The sequence below is a fragment of the Cervus elaphus genome, chromosome 4 (genome assembly GCF_910594005.1).
Source record: "Cervus elaphus chromosome 4, mCerEla1.1, whole genome shotgun sequence".
NCBI classification, from domain to species: Eukaryota; Metazoa; Chordata; class Mammalia; order Artiodactyla; family Cervidae; genus Cervus; species Cervus elaphus.
The window spans coordinates 13,146,683-13,167,280 of NC_057818.1; the positions used below are offsets into that span (position 1 = coordinate 13,146,683).

The following is a 20,598-nucleotide window of genomic DNA, read 5'->3' on the forward strand; positions in this document are numbered from 1 at the left end:
TTGATTGACAGCAATGGGCTGACTGCAAAGTGCAGGCACGTGGAATCTGGGGGACATGGCAGACTGTGTCCTGGAAGACAGACACGGAAGGCTATAGATACCAATGTTGGCGCATGTGGGAGCGATAGTGGAAGGAGGGGTTAGCTATAGTCGGCAGTACAGACAGAGTCAGGGAGTGTTTCCTAAAGTAGGGGATTTTCTCACTGGGTTTTCAAGGATGAATAGGTGTTTGCCTGGTAGATGGGGAGGAGAAGGGCATTTTAGGAAAAGAAAAGAGCATGTGCGTAGACTTGTACTAAACGCATTGCAGGTAGTTCATCGCGGAGGGAGAATCGGGGATACAGCTGGAGAGATGAGTGGGGATGTGAGGGGTCTCGAACGTCATTCTGAGCAGCTTCTGAGTGGGGTCCCTGCAGGAAACGAGACATTCATCCATGTAGAGCTTTTCTCCCCTTGGTTCTCAGCTTTCTGTTAGTGAGCAACACAGACACAGATCCTGCCCTCATGGAGTTTACAGTCTGTTCACACAACCGGGTAAATAGGCACAGGTTTCGTGGTGACAAGCGATGTGGAGAAGATGCAAGGGAGTCGGGGTGTTCTCCCTGGGGTGGCCAGGGAGGGCTTCTCTGATGCCCTTTAACAGAGCCTGGGGGGGGGGGGCGGGGCGGTAAAAAAAAAACCAGGTGACAGGCATGTCCTGTTTGCCGCAGGCAGTCCCGGTTTCTGCCTCTTGCCCCAACGTGACTGCTAATGGAGCCCCTTCGTGGTCACATGGACGTCAGACCCGGGTTACAGTAAGGGCAGGGCAAAGTGCAAAGGCCCTGCGGCGGGAGAGGAAGCCCGAAGGCCAGCGAGAGGGAGAGAGTGGGGCAGAGGGCGGGTCGCGCCGGGTCCCAGAGAGGGCCGCTCGGCGCGCTTTCTCTCGGAAGGAGGTGGGAGCCGCGGAGGGGTCTGTGCAGCGGCGCCCTCGGTGGGACAGGTGTCCTCGGGCGCTGTACCGAGAGCAGACTGCAGGGGGCGCGGCGGCCGCAGGAGAGTCGCAAAGAGGCGCTGCAGGAGCCCCGGGGTGGGGAGCAGGACCCGGTCGGAAGTGGTCCAGCTCCAGGTGCCTTTTGAAGGAGGAGCTGCCGGGTGGATCGTGCGGGGGTGTCGGGGGGCGGGTGAGAGGAAAGGAGGCAGGCTGTGGGCGAGTTTCCCCGAGGGAGGCGGCAGGATCCAGCGGGAGCAGGTGGAGAGGAGGTCCTGCCGCGGGCAGAGCCTCCCCGCTAGGGCCGGTGCAAGACCTCGGGTACTTGGCCTGCAGCTGTGTTTCACTTGGTCCCCATACAGCTCTTCGTTTGTTTCTTAAAAATGTATTGCCAATATTTAAAAACCGGGATTTTTTTTTTTTAAACCCGGATTTTTAGGCTTTCTTTTAAAAGTCTGAAGCTCTGGCTCCACCGGGTCTCACTGTCTCCTGGCACCTGGCGGGGCCATCTGAGCAGCCCCTGCCCACATCGCGAGGGACATGTGTCCGGTTTTCTCCAGGCACGGGTGTCCTGAGCCGCTAGACTTCCGCCCGCGAGGCCGCTGAGCCCGGCTCCCTGTGCAGCGCACGACCTGCCCACATGTACCCGGCCTCCTGGCCCTGACGGGAACCAGCTCCCGAAGGTAGGAAATGGAAGGACCGAAAATCCCCATGGGTAGCCTGCCTCCTGTCACCCTCCCCCGGCCCCCCAATTTCCAGCTCAGCTGTCTGCCTCGGCTCCTTGAAGCCTGTGGAACCATTTAAAAGGCTCCTAACGATATTGATCAATCTCTCTAAAATGGATTATCCCGTTTGCCTCCCAGCCTGACTGGATGCCCTGGGTAAGATCAGAGAGGAATTATGTGAGCCGGAGGCCGCGGGAGCAAGGGTGAGGATGTATCTCCTCCCGGTGATGCAATCTTATCAGAGCTGAACTCTGCTCTCCATCTGGGGATATAGGACACTTTGGGGCTGTCGGAAAGAAATAATAATCTTACGATTTGCAGCCCGCACCGCGCCACACAGAGTCAGCGGGGAGGGTCGGTGGGAGCAGGGAGGCTGCGTTGAGGACCCCTTTGCTTGGAGCTGCTCCCTGGAGAAATCAAGTCCTGGCAGGAACCCCTTGGAGCCCCCGCCTTGGGTGGCACGCCTGCCACCCTCTCACAGCCCACGTCTCGGGCCCAGGGGACAGGCGTGTTCATTAAAATTTGAAACACAAATGGAAAATTGCTACCTGAAGCCTCAGCGAGCAGCCAGCCTGTGGATCTGAGTTCCCGTTAATGGATGGAACACAAGGAAGCAATTACAGCTCCCACCCCATGGTTCCTCTGGAGACAGTCAGGTCTAATGGGAGGAGAGGAGATCCAAACCCGTCTGAGTCCCCCGTCCCAGGGCTGAGCCCCAGCACAGCCCCTGTGAGCTGTGATGTTCTGGCTGCTTCCCCCTACCCCCACCCCCCATGGTCTGGAGGGCAGGAGCTGCCCGGGGCCTGTTGGCTTTGTCATCCCAACTGACCCCCACGCGGTGATGCTGTAGGCACACACCAGCCTCTGGGTGCATTTGGTTGCCTAGATTCAGGACTTACCGCAGGAGCTCTATCTGGGAGGTCAGCCCAGGAGACATCAGGGACGCCCGAAGGAGCCCGATAGAGGGGGCATTGTCAAGCCCCGTGTAGGCCACTGGAGCTTGGTTTTGCTGGGGACCCCCGAGAGATGGTGGGGAGTGCCCCTTCGCTGTCCCACGGGCCTGGGGCAGAGAGCGCCAAGTGCCGCGTCACCCACGGGGGGCTGCGTGGGGAGTGGGTGGCAGCAGCAGTGGCTTCTTATAACCCTGGGTGGTGGGCAGCCCTCGCTTGGCACAGGGACTCCTGCTGAGAGAAACCTGGCCGTCCAGGCAGGGTCCTCGGGCAGCTCTGCCAACAGACCCCTCTGGATGAGCTCGGGTTCCTGGGGTCCCCAGGGCGCTGGTGGCACCGTCTGCAGCGAGCTCCAGGCGCTGGGCCCCACCTCCTTCCACCCGGTGCTGCCCCCAGGTCCCCCTCCCCTCGCTGCCCGGGGTCTGTGCGGGATGTCTTTTGTGTGTGCTTGTGTTTATTTGGTCAAGGGCTGGGTCAGGGACGTGGAGTCCAAGCTGCTGTGAGGAAATGGGGGTGGGGGGCTCCCTTGTTTTCCCCCAGGACAACCGGATGGCCCTGGGTCAGGAGACAATGGGTCCAGGGAGGGGCCAGGTGCTGTGCCCGGGGCAGGAAAAGGACGACTTAAAGATAAACACGGCCCCGCCCGTGGACTTGAACTCTGGGCTGCGGAGAGGTGGTCACGGCTGTCCTTCCCTGGGTGCCCCACGGAGTCTGGGGGGCGAAGAGGAGAAGCTGGAGGGGGCGGTGGGCGGAGTCCGGAGGAGTCCAGAGAGAAAGTAACAGCCGGGAGCCTTGAGACCTCAGTGTGCTCTGGGGCTTCCGGCTCGAGTGTGATTCTCTCGACAGCCCCATAGGGGAGCATCATTGTGCCCCTTAAATTCGGAGATACTGAGACACGGGGGGGTGTGCATCCAAGGCCACAACAGCTGAAGGATGCCCGCCCTCCTCTGGAAGCTGAGTTCAGCTTCACCACCCCTAAACCCCTACCCCCGCCATCTCAGGTCTGGGATCACCCCTCCCCTATGCTGCTTTCAGCTGCACCCCTGGGCAGAGACTGAGCCCCCCAGGAGAGGTGGGACTCTGGACTCAAGAATTCTGGCACACCTGTCCAGTTTGCAGGGGTGGGGTGGGGTATCATATCTCTTCTTGAGAGAGAAGGGGCATGGCGCCTTGGTCTCGGAGCTGCGTCAACAGACAGCATGGCCTTGAGATTGTCCCACGCGCCCCTAAACCACCCCCAGCTTGTCGTCCTGCAGCCACCAGGCCTCGCCCTCAGACTGCCTTGACCCGTGCTTGACCCTTGACCCCTAGTGTGGGGCCCAGCAGCCCTTCACTCAGGAAGAATTTTTGTAACAGATTATTCATATAGAGTACCTAAAAATAACTTGTAAATAAATGTGTATTGAGATGAGAATTTGAAGTTGTTTTTAACATTTAAAATCAGTTTTATTGAACTATTTTTGTCGTTGTTCAGTCGCTCGGTCGTGTCCTATTCTTTACGACTCCATGGACTGGAGCACACCTGTCTTCCTGGTCCATCACCATCTCCTGGAGTTTGCTCAAACTCACGTCCATTGAGTCGATGATGCCATCCCACCATCTCATCTCTGTTGTCCCCTTCTTCTGCCCTCAATCTTTCCCAGCATCAGGGTCTTTTCCAGTGAGTTGGCTCTTCTCATCAGGTGGCCAGAGTATTGGAGCTTCAACTTCAGCATCAGTCCTTCCAATGAATATTCAGGGTTGATCTCCTTTAGGATTGACTGGTTTGATCTCCTTGATGTCCAAGGGACTCGCAAGAGTCTTCTCCATCACTGCAGTTCTGAGTGAGTGAAAGTCACTCGGTCATGTCCGACTCTTTGCCACCCCATGGACTAATCAGTCCATGGAATTCTCTAGGCCAGAATACCAGAGTGGGTAGCCTTCCCTTCTCCAGGGGATCTTCCCAACCCAGGAACAGTTCTAAGGCATCAATTCTTTGGCGCTCAACCTTTTTTATTGTCTCACATCCGTACATGACTGACTATTGGAAAAACCATAGCTGTGACTGTGCCTTTATAGGCAAAGTAATGTCTCTGTTTTTTAATACACTGTCTAGGTTTGTCGTTGCTTTTCTCCCAAGGAGCAAGCACCTTCTAATTTCATGGCTGCAGTCACCGTCTATAGTAATTTTGGAACCCAAGAAAATAAAGTCTGTCACTCTTACTACTGTTTCCCCATCTATTTGCCATGAAGTGATGGGACCGGATGCCATGATCTTCATGTTTTGAATGTTGAGTTTTAAGCCAGCTTTTTCACTCTCCTCTTTTACCTTCATCAAGAGGCTCTTTAATTTCCTCTTCACTTTCTGCCATATGGATGGTATCATCTGCATATCTGAGCTTACTGATATTTCTTCCCGAAATCTTAATTCCAGCTTATTGAGATATCTTGTGTTGGTTGCTCAGTTGTGTCCGACTCTGCCACCCCATGGACTGTAGCCTGCCAGGCTCCTCTGTCCATGGGGATTCTCCAGGCAAGGATACCGGAGTGGGTTGCCATGCCCTCCTCCATCCCCCTGACCCAGGGATTGAATCCCCAGTAGGGAAGCCCTATTGAGGTATGCTGCTACTGCTGCTAAGTCACGTCAGTCGTGTCCGACTCTGTGCGACCCCATAGACTTCAGCCCACCAGGCTCCTTCGTCCCTGGGACGAAGGCAAGAACACTGGAGTGGGTTGCCATTTCCTTCTCCAATGCATGAAAGTGAAAAGTGAAAGTGAAGTCGCTCAGTCGTGTCCAACTCCTCGCGACCCCATGGACTGTAGCCCACCAGGCTCCTCCATCCATGGGAGTTCCCAGGCCAGAGTATTGGAGTGGGCTTCCGTTGCCTTCTCCGTATTGAGGTATAGTTTGCATTTAATCAAATGCAGCCATTTAAAGAGTTCTGTTCCTTTGCTGTTGACACATCTGTGCACGTCTGTGTAGCCACCATCTCAGACCAGGTGCAGAAATTGCTGTCACTCCAGAAAGTTCCTTCCCAGGTGCACCTGTCCAGTCCACTCTCCATCCCAGCCCCTGCTCTGGGTTCTGTTACTGGAGGTTATAGTTTCTCCTTCTTCTTTTCAGATTGTGGTAAAATACACAAAACATAAGCTTTAGCAGCTCATCAATTTTTACATACTCAGATCTGTGGCATTAAGTACATGTCCAGTGTGACATGCACATCACCACGGTCCATCTGTCCGCATGAATCACCTGACTCCGCACCCCTCACTCAGCCCTCTTGCCTTCTGTGTGTGTGACCGTGACTGCTCCAGGGACCCCCTGACAGTGGATTCGTGCAGGACCCGTCCTTCTGGGACGGGCTTCTCTCTCTTCGCACAGTGTCCATCCATGTTGTCGAAGGCGTCAGTGCTCGGATCCTTTTTAAGGCTGAATAATATTCCTGTGTGTGTGTATCACATTTGTTTATGTGTTCAGCTCTTGGTGGCCCTTGAGTTGCATCCACATTTGGGCTGTGGTGAACAGTGCCGTGTGCACGGGTGTGCCAGCGTCTGCGCGCCCCTGCCCCTGGTCCTTCTTACACGTCCCCAGGGAAGCGCCGTGTAAGTGGAGTTGTGTGTGCCCGGGGTGTTCTGCAGCCTGGCTGCCTCCGCCCCGCATTGTCTGTGACACGCGTCGGGTTGCTGAGCCGCGTTCCTTTGTGAGAGTCAGCGCGGGTGTCCATCCGCCCTCCTGCCGATGGACAGACACCCCAGGGGGCTGTTCTGGACGGGGAGTCAGGGCCTGGGGAGCGAGGTGTGTGGCGCAGCGCCAGCTCCCTGCTGGCTGGCGAGACAGGCCTCAAGCTTCTGCAAGCAGGCCACAGCGCCCTGAGCAGCGCCCTGGACCAGGCTTCTCCCTGGTGCGGGATGCAACTGTAACTGAGACCTGGCCCCTGCCCCGAGGGGCTCCAGGCAAGGAGACCAGGAAAAGAGACCTCCGGAGATGCAGTGGGTGGGGGGGAGTCGCAAGCAAGGCTTGCCCTCTGAGCTGCTGGCTGGCTCCGCACTTCCTGCTCGATGGTGCCAAGATTATAAACCAGCCAGCGAGCTCGTCCTGCAAACAGGCTTCCTCGCGGAGGCCCACCAGCTGTCAGGCCTGGCTCTCCGCCCAGCGCACCCCTTCCAGGCCACCATCTTGGCTTCCTGGGGCCATTGCCAGGTGTCCCAGGAGGTGAGGTTCTCCCGAATGGGGAACCCGACCCTCCCAGCTTCCTCCCGTCCTCCTGGGGACGAGAGGTGGAGTCCCTGGGGTCACCACCAGAAACCCTGGGCCTGTCCCTGTCCCTCCGTTACTGGGGAGGCTTTTCCAGGCCACCAAGGGTAGCAGCAGAGGGTAAAGGCTGGCCTCCTTATCAGGGCTCCCTGGAGGGAGGGACAAAAAAACAAAGCCACCGCAGCCTCTGGGCGTGACGGCTGCTGATAAGAGGAAGGCCGGCTGGGTGGTTTGTGGTGACACCCACGGAAAGAAGAAGTGGGTGGGACACCCCCCCCCCCGCCCCCCGCCGCTCATCTGAAGTTGCATGTGGTCAAGACCCCAGCCCCAAACCCAGGGACCAAGAAGCCAAAACAAAGCAGCCTTTAGCCCGGCGCCCCTGGGGAACCACTTTTTCACCCCCTCCCTCGACTTTGCTGGAAGGTCATGCGTGAGGACAGGGCCAGGAGGATCAGTTTCCCAAATTCCTTCCGATGGTGGGCCTCCAGGGCCTCTGCCTCTGCCTCCTGACCTGCACTCATGGGGCACCTGCTCTATACCAGGCAGGCCTTCGGTGCTTGTGTGCTGTCCACCCGACCCTGGGACTCAGAGATGCTGGAGACAGCAGAGGCTGGGGTCTCAGGACAGAGGCGGCTGGAGAGGGCCACGAGCACGCAGGCCCCAAGGGCCACGAGAAGGGGACACGCAGGGGGAACGTGAAGGGGACATGTAAGGGGAAGCGTCCCAAACCGGGAGGCCGGCAACTGCCTGGGGATTAGGAGAACTGGCCAGGTCACCAGCCAAGCTTCTGTGGGTTTGGCCAAAGGCCAGGACGCTCCGAGTTCTCCGCAGGGCCCCGCGGGCTTGTTTCCTTTAGGGAAGTGGGCTGGTGCTCAGGCTGAGATGAAGACTCCTTTGGAAAGGGGAAGCAGAACCCATTCGGTGAACTTACGGTGAAGCTGGCTCCAAGGGTGGGAAGAGGCGAGGGCCCTTCCTGAAGCCTCCTCCATTCCCACAGTGTCTGCCACTTGGCAGGCGCATGTGCTCTGGCGGTCCCTGCCCAACCTTGGGTGGGGACATTAATCACACCTCAGAGATAACAGGGTGCATGGGGTGGGGGCTGGGGTATTCCACACTTGCATCCATACTCAGTGATGCGAGGAGCCGGACGTGGAGGGAAGTCAGGGGCCATGAGTGACGGGTGGGGACCCAGGCCACCAGGCCCCTGGACTCCCACCCCTGCCCCAGGAGGCTCCCTGGCCTGGAATGGCTGTCTCTCACCTGTTTCCTGCATTCAAGACACGATCCAACCCAACCAAGCAGGGGCTGGGGGGATGGGTGGGGGGCCCCGGGGCCTCCAGGGAGAAGCAGGCATGACTGACATGGCCGCCGGTCAGACCGTCGAGACTGCTCACGATCGGGAAGGCTCCAGAAACTCCCAGACCTGGCGCGGTTGGGGTGGTGAGGCAAGGACCGTACTGTGCCTGGGGCACATGCTCTCGGAGTTTGGAGATGCGGGAGACCATAGGGCCCAAAGCAGTCAGTGTGCCCCCGTGGCTGTCCACAGGGCCCATCCCAACAGGTGGGGCGAGATGGGGGTCTCTGCCCACCACCTGTCCTGGGAAGACACCTTAAAGCCGAGGTGGAGGAAGGGGACAAAGAGGGACTGAAATTCTGGCCTGCTCCTTGGAGGGGCCCAGCAGCAGCTGCGGGCAGTGTTTGCTGGGCAAAGAAGCCGGGGCCTGAGATGGGGGCGCGGGCTCTCTGCGTGCTGTGGTGGTCTCTGCTCCCACCGTCCCCGTGACGACGGATCGTCGAGGCCTGGCCGTTGTGATGAGCAGCCGATCTCGACTGGGATTTTCACAGGCATTGGCAGGGAGGGGTGGGGGACAGGAGAGGGTCAGACAGAGAAACAAGGCTCGCTCCTGGGAGCTCAGTGATTCTTGGCGCCACGTCAAGCTTTAAAAATTCAAAAGCTAAACGAGGAGACACCGGCTGCTCGGCCACATCGGCCTGTGGTCTCCTCTGCTGCCTGGGGCTGCAGACCTGGGGGAGGGCTGAGGCCAGGGATGCCTTCCAACTCCAGCTGGCATGGGGAGGGCCCTCCCCACCCAGCCCAGAAGCCTCCACAGTACATTCCCTACCTGGTCTCCAGCCCAGCCCTCCTTCTGAGGCAGCGCCCTGGGTTGCTTTGTATCCAACCTTGGCATCATTCATTCATTCACTTATTCAGAACTGAGTCCCAAGCACCAGCCACCATACCAGGCACTGCTGACATGGTGGTGGGGATGCCAGATCCTAGTCCCGTAAAAAAAAGACGGAACAAGATGCCAGAAATGTCAGGTATGAATTCAAGAGGTGAAGCGCTGCAGAAACCCCACAGTCGAGTGAGGGCGTGGGGCAACTGGGGAGGGTGGTGTGCAGCTAGGACGAGCCTTCCTGAGAAGGTGATATTTGAAGGGGGGAGGGAGGCTATGTGTCTGGCTGGCGGAGGAGAGTTCCAGGCAGCAGGCACAGCCAGTGCAAAGGCCCCGAGGCAGGGAGAATCCAGGCCGGCCAGCGTGGCTGGAGCAGAGGTGAGGTGAAGGCGGGGCCCCGCCCCAGTCTTGCAGGGACTCTGGAGCCAGAGTCCAGGCATGAGCCCACTTCTTTTCAGGGTGGAACTTCCGAGTGGTCACCTGCCTGCCTCCCAGAACTCTCGTCTCCTTTAACCATAGCTGCAAGGGGAGGAGAGAAGGCACGCTGGCCATTCTGAACCATTGCTGGTCCACCCCAAAGCCACCTGTCGCTACCCGGCTGGCCCATCAGCAATGGGTTTTTAATTATCTAAATATTGCCTTTGCCCTTTGCTTCCAGCCGGGACTGCTGAGCTCTGCAAAAGGCAAATGGCTTTCAGTGGCACTGCTGGGGGAGCGGGAAGCTTTGCTCCCTCGCCTGATTACAGCGACTGTAATCTGCTAGGTTTTATTGTCGAGAAGCAATCCAGCAGCGTGGCAGGGAGCGAGGAAAGTGTGCAGCAGGGCTGGCATTGACGGTGGGGCCTGAGATACCGAAATTACCCACCGTCACCAACAGCCATTTCCCCCCCGCCCCCAGCACGTCTTGGCCTCAGCCCTGGTCACAAGCGTCCTTGCTTTGTCTTGAACCATAGCCGGGAAGGCTGGGCCAGGGCCTGGGTGTCCACCGAAGGCCTTAAGCGAGCTGGCCTTGGGAAGCAGGCAGATGATTTGATTTTGGACTTCACCACCCTTCCAGGGCCCTGGGGAGGAGGCGGCGGGGCGGAGAGCAGGTGTGCCTGCTTTCAGGGAAGAGGTCGTGTGCCAGGCCGGGCCAGCTCGTGAAAGAGGGCAAAGGAGGGCCAGTCCCACGCTGGCGTCCCCTGCTGGTGGGATTCCAGTCTCTACTTTAGTCCCTTCCCTGGCTCCTGCCTCCCTCTTGCTCTGGGGGCCGTCTGGAGACCCCTCCCCACCCCCACAGCCCTCCTCCAGCCTCCAAGCCTGCCCCCACCCCCACCAGCATCCCTTGCCTGGAGTGGTCCACAGCCTCCCGTGATGGATGGACGGAGGCCTCCTGCTTGGCTCCGCCATCTTGGCCCAAATGGCATCCAGGCCCCGGGCTGGGCCCCAGCCCCGCAGGGCCGTGGCTTTCCTGCCCCTTTCCTCTCCCAGCCTTGCCCGCTCCTGTAAGTGGCTTAATTAAGGAGCTGTGCGGTTTATTTATGTATGGACCTAGCCTAATTGGCGTGTTTGTCTTTTCTCATTATTCCCAGCTGGACAAAGCCGTTTGAACAACAAATGGAAAGAGGCTGGATCTCTCCAACACAGTGTCTATTTTTGAAAGGCTGCTCGGTGCCCCCGCTATTAGCTGCGTGCACATGTTTGCCGGCTCCAGCCACATGCCCGTAAGCACTTAATTGTGGGTGCAGTTAGTCAAGGCGGGCGGCTCTCTGCAGATTTCAGGGGTGAGGGAACCTAATTACACCTGCAATTGAGTGCTTTAGCGGGGACAAAAGATGCCTGTTCAGCTAATTGCAGGCACCAAAATTGCCCCCACAGAAAGATTCCCTGGTAGATGCTTTGAGAGCCGAGGCCAGGAATTGTAATAAAGAACGGATAACTCGAAATTATAGAGGTGGGGGCTTGCTTGTTTTGGCCTAAAGGATTCAGTTTTTTTGCAGCAGCCATTACACCTCTGGGTTGTTTTTTTTCCGCTGTGGAGGCCGCTCTGTGGCTGCGTTTGTTTTTTTTTTTCATGAGCGCCTACCTTCACACAGAGAAATGTCACAGTGGAGGGAAATTGAGGATTAATCACCTCCTCTCACCTATTTGATCACTGACTAGAATGATTCACCAGACTCACCTGGAAGAGGCAGATTGCCCCCACACTCGCCTCCCTGAAGGTCTCAGGTCCTCGCGAGTCCACAGGGAGCTACTGAACTCCCGCTCGGGGTCAGGCATGGTTCCCAGGAGGTAGTGACAAGCAGGGAGCATCCTTGCCCTCGTTTGGGGCTGCATCCTGGCGCGATGTTAGGCTGTCATGCTTCCCTTGTTACAGTTTCTGGTCCTCTGCATGTCCCTTCGGGCCTGTCTTTTCTCTCTTGATTGGAGCCGGCAGAGCCGTGGAGGCTGTGAAAATTCCACCCCTCTGGAGTCACTGCAGATCTGCTTCTGTTGGCCGTTGTAGCTGCTGACTCTCAACCAAGAAGAGTGTGCTGGTTATCTTCAAGAGTGTGCTGGTCATTATATTTTTTTGAAAATTGGCAGGTATATGTTGAAGGTAATATCCTTCAGGAGGATGTGTATCTGTTTCTGGCAGGTGCTTAAGAGACATGACTGCTTTGGCGCCCTCTTAATCCAGTCCAGGACTTGACGTTCCCAGGGCAGCGCCTGACTTCAGCCTGGCTGTGCTTCTGCATAAGGGCTGGCAGGCACCCCCTTCACTCTCACGCTGAGTGGATCGTACTCCAGCGCATGCTTGCTAAGTCGCTTCAGTCATGTCTGACTCTTTACCACCCATGGACGGTAGCCCACCAGGCTCCTCTGTCCATGGGATTCTACAGGCAAGAATACTGGACTGGGTTGCCATGCCTTCCTACAGGGGATCTTTCCTACCCAGGGATTGAACCCACGTCTCTTATGTCTCCTGCACTGGCAGGCGGGTTCTTTACCACTAGTGCCACCTGGGACCCTGGCTTAGGCCCCCAACTCGTCCAGAGAACCCAGGCTTTGCATTCGGTCCCCCCTTGACCTTCAAGGCTGTAAAGACCTAAGTGCAGGTTTCACAGGATCCGTACATGCCCTTGGGGCCAGCAGGGGCTCTGTGCCAGGTCAACTCAGGGGACTCCAGTTTCCCTGTCCTTTTTGGCCCAGTGCCCTTGAGAAGCTGGAGGGATATTTTTATCTGGCTCCTAGGGTTGATTTTATTGGCCATTATGAGAAACAGGAAGTCCAAGCCACTTCTCCAAGCAGGGGGGTGGGGGGAGTGGTGGACGTGGCAGGGGACAGAGGACGGGAGCGAGGTCTGTGCTTCACCTGGGGTGCCCGGGAGCAGCCGGCGCTGTGTCCAGAGCAGTCAGGGCAGGTGCAGGTGGCCAAGCGCAACCTCCGGCTGAGAGCAGAGGACCCGGGCAGTGGGAGGAGGCCACAGAGCAGGCCCGTCGGGACACCTGGCTGCCACTCAGCCGTCCCCGGCCTGACGGTGCCCTCGCCACCCGGGCTTAGCTCTTGGGCTTGGCTGGGCTGCGTCTCCCCCACCCCCCCCACTCTCGGTCTGGCTTCAGACGCCCTCAGTCGTAGGCTGCTCTGTGGACGTGGCAGGGCCACAGGCCTGGCCAGAGGCTCCATGTTCCGTGCCTCCGGCGGCAGAGTGGGCCTGAGACCCATTTCTTTAGAGACCAGGCCTCACTGGACGGTGAAGGGCATCCTCAGGACAGAGCCTCGGGGTGTCCTATGTGACGAGTCGGGACACGGACACTCAACACGCATGGACTCTGCCGGGGCATGACGCCCCTGCCACCCCGCCTGTCACCCTTGTGCCCTTGGGGTGACCCTGTCATCTCCACCTCAGTTTCCCCATCTGTGAAGGGGGTCAGCACTTCTCACTCCCCAGCACCGAGGAGGAGCTGAACCAGCAGAAAAGATGAGTCAGCACCACCTGAGTTGTGAAGTTTGGGGCCGTGCCGTCAAGATGCACGTCTCTCCCTCCAGCCGAAGAAGGCATTATACTGGGTGCAGGGGCCGGGGAGCTCCAAGTTTGACCAGGGTATCAGCTAGCTCCTGCAGGGAGGAGCAGGAGAGACAGCTCTGTGTGTGTGTGTGTGTGTGTGTGTGTGTGTGTGTGTGTGTGTCTGAGATTTTTTCAAGTCTGGGCTGGGATGCGGGGAGGGTGTGAACCCGCGCTCGATCAGCAGGCGAAGGAGGAAAAGCAAGCTGCACGGGGCAGCTTTCTCTTTGGAAACCTGTTCTGTTTCTTAAATGTCAGAGTGAGCAGATGGTGCGTCTGAGTTTTATTAATCATGGGCTCACGGAGCTGGAAGGCCTGGGGGATCACTTAGTCCAAGGAGGAGACGGAAGGCCAGAGAAGGCCACAGCCGTCCTATACCTGCCATGGGGGTAGAGCTGCACTCGGACCCGGCGGCCTCTCCCGAGCCCATGTGGCTCCCACTCTGTGGGATGAAACAGGTGTAATGCTCCCCCCCACACACACCGGGAATAGTCACCCTGCCTCCCAGCACAAAGCTGAAGCAGAGCTGATTCTGGGATCGTCCACCCCCACAAACAACCGGAAATCCTGTCTTTGAGACACATGGGTCAGGATTGTGGTCACCAACTGAGAATGTCCTGGCCTCGGTGCTCTGTTCAGTGTAGCCCAAGCTGGTGACTGCCGGGTGCTGTCAGGAGGGTGATCCTGCGAAGCCCAGGGGGGCTGGCCACTCAGCGCCTGGGTTGGTGGTGGTTCTGCTGGAGCAGCCTCTGGTTCACGGTTTGTCCAAGCCACACAACTTCTTCCGACCCCAGCTCTTGACTGATGCTGTTTCCTCCCCCGTGGCAGCTGTTGAAACGGACTGGGCACCCGGAAGTTCACCTCCTCACATGACGTTACGAAATTGAAACCACCGTTTAAACCCAAGTGGGCAGAATGGCTCTTTTGCCCTGCCTTTCCCAAATACACGCTTCAGCTGTTCCATTAGCCATGAGATGGCTCCCGCCGGTGCCACAGTCTTGCTTCTGTGATAGTAGAGGTGGGGCTAAATCGTACTAGAGTGTAAATGACTGATAGCAGGTACCTTCTATTTCAGGGCAAGATTTGTATAAGTCAGAGGGAAAGAGGACTGTGGAGAAAAGGCCACAGGGCTCCGGGGTTGCCCACCTAATATTCTGGCTACTCTCTCCTTTTCTCTGTATGAACACTGTGACATCACTGGATTTCTTTCCTTATGACCCTGTTTCCTGAATCCCAAGCTCATCTCTACTTTGGAATCATTGGTTCTGCGCAGCCTCAGAGAATCGTGTCAGCTGAAAGACCATAGCACCCCCATTCAGACCCTCTAATTTTGTGTGCTAAAATTGGGGCCAAGAGGGGGGCACTTGTTTGCCCAAGGCCAGTGACAGTGCCAAATCTAAAAATCAGGTCACTCAGAGTCATGGCTGGATCCTTATTTTTTTTGACTGTGCCATGCAGTTTTCAAGATCTTAGTTCCCCGACAAGGGATTGAACCTGGGCCCCCAGCAGTGGGATCCTGTGAACAACTAGGGAATTCCTGGTTTATACTACATGCACGACTCTCAGTCAGGGCAACTTTTGTACCCCCAGGGGTACAGATTTGGCCACTTCTGGGGACATTTTCATTGTCACAACCGGGGTGTGCCATTGGCATCCAGGGGGATGCTGCTAAACAGCCTACAATGCACAGGGTGGCCCCCACAAGAAGGACTGATCTGGCCCCAAATGTCAGTCATGTGACATCCACGCTTTGAAAATGGACCAACAGAATAGCCGTTCTCTAGGGAGACACTCTCTTGTTGGGGACACATCAGGAGTCCCCTGAGTTCAGGCATGACCCATTGAAGGATAAAGAAAGGACAGCTCAGGTCTTGGGGGACACAGTAAAGAGACTGTGGGCAGGGGAGGTGCTGCAGAGGGAAAGGAAATTCAGGGCCCCCCAACACACACTGAGGGGTGGTTTCCTTGCAAGGTATAAGCAGAGAAGAATAAAAGAGGGGCCGGGGCTCCCCCCGAGAGCCATGCCCAGCATGAGGAGGAGCAGTCACGAAATGCTTCCTAAGAACCACATCGTGTCGGCCAGAGGGCTACACCGACCCGCAGCAGTCAGGCCCAGGGGTAGACAGGCAGATCCATGTGTCACCCGGCGACGGGTAATTACGTCCCGGCAGTGACTCCCTGCCCGGCAGACGCCAGCAGCAGGCAGCGGGAAGGGCTGTTCACAAATGCCTTTTTCCCTTGAACAGGCTCTTTCCTGGTCCCTGGTGGGCAGACACCAGTGGGGAGAAGAAAGCCTTGTCAGCCTGCCCCCGGGCAGCTGAGCGGCACAGCGCCTGGAGCAGGATCTGAGCAGACGGTCACGTGGTCCCTGTCCACAGAAGGGACCGCCGCGACTGACCCCCGCGTGTTGCCTCCTCCCGCCACCCCACCCTGGAGACCTTCCTCCCTGCTTTTCGACAGCCGCTTGCCAGCCCTGGGCTTGCTGGCTCTGCTTGGAGTTGGACGTTGACAACCAGAGCTGTCTGAGACTAATGATAAACCACCTCCAGAAGAGGTCCGTCTGTAGCCTGGGGCATGGGGGCGCACAGGGACAGTGAGGGTCGCCTCTCAGAGGGGAGCTGTGTGGCCCCCGCAGCCCCAGATGCAGCGTCTGTCTGATTTCTCTGGCATCCTCTGTGCTGCCCGCGGGGAGGAAGCACATTGGCTCTATCATGTCACAGCACAGCGGACGTCTTGTAAAGAGCTCCCAAAGCCCGAGCTTGCCCGGCAGCCCCAACCTGAAGGTCAGGTGCAGAGTTCTGTGTGTAGACAGTGGCGTGCAGTGTTATCCTGTTTGTCTGCTTGCTTGACTTTTCATTAAAAGGGGGGATTTAAGCCCCTTTGCCAGATCTTGCTAAAGAAAGTTGAGGGGGATGCCAGAGAGAGCAGTTGAACATACAGGATCTGGGTTTGAAGCAGATTTCCCTCTTATTGGCTGTGTGACCTTGGGCAGGACATTTCTCTGGACCTCAGTTTGTCCATCTGAAAAATGGGGGCAATGATAGATTTCCTTTGACTGTGAGGATGACGTGAGAGAATGTATTTAAAGCATCCAGTGCAGTGCTGGTCATTAAGTAAATACCCGTAAAGGAGATGTGTATAGCAGTCCTTATTTGTACATGTTTATCGCTAACCTTAGCTGCTTTAACAAAGAGGCGCTGAGAGCTAAGTGGTTCCTCGCATCCTGCCATCTATACACACTCCCCAGCAGAAGTTCCACGGTAGAAATGTCTTCATCATGTGTCAACATAATGTATAATTGGTGCAGGGTGGAGGTGGGAAGCCAGGCTGGGACCTCTGCCTCCACAACATTTAGGGGTGTAATGGAGGTGCTTTGTCTTCTATCTTCCTGGGAGCTGACGTCTGGTGGGCAGACCCGGAAGGGGAGCACAGAGGCTTTTCTGTGATGGACCTGGAGGTGGGGAGTTACTACTTCCACCACGTTCTCTTTGCCAGAGTGTGGTCACCTGACCCCACACATCTGCATGGGAGGCTGAGAGATGTAGGCTGGGTATGAGCCCAAGAGAAAAGGGAAACGGGTTTGGTGAAAAACCGGGCGCCAGACTCCCTGTTGTTTGTTGCTGTTGTTACCCTGGGCCCTGTGGGGCCGGCCAGGACGCTCGAGGCCGGCAGAGCCCTCAGTTTACAGGCTGATCGGGCAAGGCTGGCCGGCTGACCATTTCCCGGGCAGATAGCCATCCTCGATGATCTCCAGCAGGCCAGGCTGCTGCCCAAACACCAGCCAACAAATGTGTGTCGCTGCTGCGGGAGAGGCAGGAGGGCAGGCAAGTCACCGAGAAGGCCACCAGCCAACAGGCATTGAACTTCAGTTTCACGGAGCACAGGCGGCCGGAGCACACACCTGCCCACTGGCCCTAGACACTTCATCTTCCTCCCAGCCCTTGCTGCAGGCCTGCAGGAGAGAGTGACCTAGCTGGCCCGAGGCCTGCAGTGTCCAGCATTGGACACGGCCCAGGGCCTCCCCTGCTTGGCAGGACAAGAGGGCATTCCATTTTTCACAGAAGTGACAAGATGTGTGAGTTTCCTGTGGCTGATGTAACAAAGTACCCCCACCTAGGGGGCTCGAAACCTCAGAGATGTGTTATCTCCCAGTTCCAGAGGCCAGAAATCTGAAATCAAGGTGTCAGGAGGGCCACTGCACTCCCTATAGATGCTCTCAGGGAGGGGCCCCCTGCTTTTTCCACCTCCTGTGGCTCCAGCTATTTCTCAGCCTGCGGCCGCGTCCCTCCAGCCTCTGCCACTATCTTCACGGGGCCTCTTGCTGTGTGTGTCTTCTCTTGGGTCTGCTTGGCTTTCTGGATACTGGCCGTTGGGTTTAGGGCCAGCCCTGATGATTCAGAATGATCTCAACTCAGGATCCTGAACTTAATGACACCTGCACAGACTCCTTTTTCAAGTAAGGTCAGATTCATGGTTGCCGGTGGATGTATATTTTGGTGGGACACCGTTGAGCCCATCACATAGGGGCTGATGGAGGAGGCCATGGGGGACCCGGTTAGACTCCTGAGAGGGGATGGCACTCCGTAGGTGGGGAGCCTGGAGTCATGGGAAAGCAAAAGTAAGCATGCCAGGCCGAGATGGAAGCAAAACCTGAGTTTGCAGACATGACCTTGACGGGCTGGAAGTTCTCGTTTTCTCTTCCAGCCTTGGCCTTGCTCCTTTTGAGACCAAACTGTCACACTTGTTCACTCACCTAAGAACAGACTGGACGGAGGGAGAAGGCGAGTATGTCCACACTCTGGGTTCCCTTGGGTGAGTGACCTCACCTCTTGGGGCCTCAGCGCGCTCACATACAGATTGGGGTGATGGTCACTGTGGGTCTGCCCTCCCGGATTACATAACGCCCTTAGGAAAGCAGGGCAGTCCTGGGTGTCCTGAGGCCCATCTGTGGTTAACTGCTATTACTCAAAACAGTAATTTCCAGCTCTCTTTATGGAGTCCTTCCTCTGTGCCAGGCACCAGAGTGGTTACCAGCTGCATCTTCCTAGATTGCAAGGGGTGATTTCATCCCATTTTCCAGGTGAGGCAAGTGAGGCTCAAAGGGTGACATCACTGCCTGAGGGCACACACGGTGGGTGGGGCCCAGCTGGAACTTGAACTCTGGTCTGTCCGACTTCAAGCTGACGGTTATGGACAGGGACTCTGGAACCAGCTCAGCCTCAAACCCCAGCTCTGCCACTTCCTGGCTGTGTGTCCTTTGATGAGACACTTGACCTCTCTGGGCCTCATCTAGAAAATGGACCTCTTAAGGGTAACCTTGAACACGGTTGTCATGAGGATCCAATGAATTATCCGTGAAAAGCGCTTGGAACAGCAACTGGCACCGACTGAGTGGTCAGGAAATATCAGCTGGCGTGATTATTCCAGGGAGGGAATTGGGGGCAGGGGCAGGGGCAGGAAGACCAGAGGGACATTTCAGTTGAGGACCGTGGCCTCTCCTCGCCTCCCTTCCCTGGAGTCCCTGGGGAGCAGTGCCCCCTCCAGAAGGCGAGGTCGCAGCCTGGCCTGGGCAGCCACCAGAGTGCCAGTGGGCGCACAGAGGCCGTGAGCCCCGCGGCCGGGAGCCAGACACCACGCCAGCTGCAGCGCGCCCCAGACCCCTCTGCGGCCTCACTGTTCTCAGCACGTGCTGAGAGCTATCTTTACTGCATTCAGCTGACGCTCTTGGCCTGTGAGGCCGTCTCTGCTCTGTGGCAGCCGCTGCCCCGCTAGCAGAAGTCTGGGGTCCCTCTGTTTGAAGGTGCAGCTGGGGAGATTGGTAAGGAGGTCACACCGAGTCTTTGGTGGCTGGAAGGCGGGGAGGGTGTCTGGTGGACTTGGCGCTGCCTCCAAGAAGCAGCCAGCCCCACTGAGAGATGAAGCGCTTTTCTTTTCTTTCCGCTGGGCCCAGGGCATGCCTGAAGCTTCCCTCTGACCCCAGGTAGGCTGGCCGCGTGGACAGGTTTGCCCTGTGGTGGCCCCAGCTGTAAAAAGGGGAGCCTGGTGGCTCAGCCTGGACCGACTGCCGCCTCTTTTCTATAAACGCCTGACTCTTGCGCAGAGGTGAGCAGGGATAGCAGCAGGAGAGGCCCCTAGAGAGGAGAGGGGGTGGAGACAGGCCCACATCCTTGCAGAGAATCCCTCAGAGCTAAGGTCCCCAGAGGAAGGCGGTCCTTCTCACCTGGGCACCTGGCAGCTGGTCCAGGTGTGGCCCAGACCCTGGGTGTGGGCCGCCCCTCCCACCGCCCAGCCAGGCCATAGGCACCGTCCGAGGAGGGGTGAGTCCCTTGGAGATGAATGGCCTTAGTGATGGGTTCCAAAAAACGACAGCCAAGCCACAAGGGCCGGTGGGAAAGGGAAGAGCCTTCCAGCTCCCCGTTCAGCCCCATTATGGCAAACAACCGAGCCATTCAGTGGAGAGGCCGCCCGTTAAGCGGGCTGCTTGGCATGGCGGGGGTTGCTTTATATTTTTCAGCTGTTTTGGCATCAGGTTGGGAGCTGTGGTGCAGCCACCCTCCCATGGTAGATCTCATATTTTCCTCCCTTACAAACATCCCTGTCACCAGGAAATGTCACTCACCCATTTTGAGCCACCCAGGCCCAGGGTCAAGGGAGGCTGAGGGTATCACTAGAATCTTACAGCTTACCTCCTGCCCCAGGGAGTGGCTAAGAGCAATTAGGGCTTGGCCCCAGCATTTTGAGATAGTCTGATGTGGGAATTCAAATACTTATTGGGGAGGGGCGGCGGGGAAGGGGGGGAGATGTTTGCCTTTTGACCCGGAAGCAGAAATAAGCTGTGCAGGCCTGTAGCCTGGGGGGGGGGTCTCCTCTTCTGCTCACCCACCACCAGCGAGCCAGGCCAGGGAGATCTCAGTCTCCAGCACGCCTCTCCCTCCCCCCATCTCAGTCTCTGTTGGCCCTGGAGTGGCTGTCTCCAGGGGGTCTTGTATAGAAGCCAGACCCTTAGAACTCAAGACCGGAGACCCCAGGTGCCATCCCCCAGTCTGGGCGCATTCTCCACAGGTGGCTTCCAGAAGGCAGGCTTCTCTCTGGCACCCTCTTCTCCACTTTAGCAGGGGAGGGGGGCGCCCAGCAGATTGGGGGAGCATCCCTGCCTCTGTACCCTGCCTGTGATTGGCCCATAATTACACGTTTATTGCCTGTACCGCTATTGTGTAATGACATGTTTGCAAATTAATTTTTATGGCTCCTGCCATTAGCATATACAGTAGAGGAAGGTTTAGTATTAATTACTACTGTTGTTCGTGTAATCCTGGAGAATTAAAAACCAATAAAAGAATGACAACAGAAACTGATAGTTTAGGGTCTTTGAAAAATAGTTTTATTTCTTCCCCCCTACCCCAAGTAAAATCAGAGATTTTCCGAATTTATGAGGGGTCATGGGTGTGGGCAGCAGCTTGACTGGGCTGTTCCATGCGCGCCTTGGTGCCCCCCATTCCCAGAGGGGCGCAGATGATCAAG

The 20,598-nt window shown here is 57.1% G+C and overlaps 1 protein-coding gene across 1 annotated transcript in view; it reads left to right on the forward strand.

Annotated features, from left to right (window-relative positions):
* Positions 1-20,598, forward strand: part of GSE1 (Gse1 coiled-coil protein) — a 392,798-nt gene that overhangs the window by 268,939 nt on the left and 103,261 nt on the right.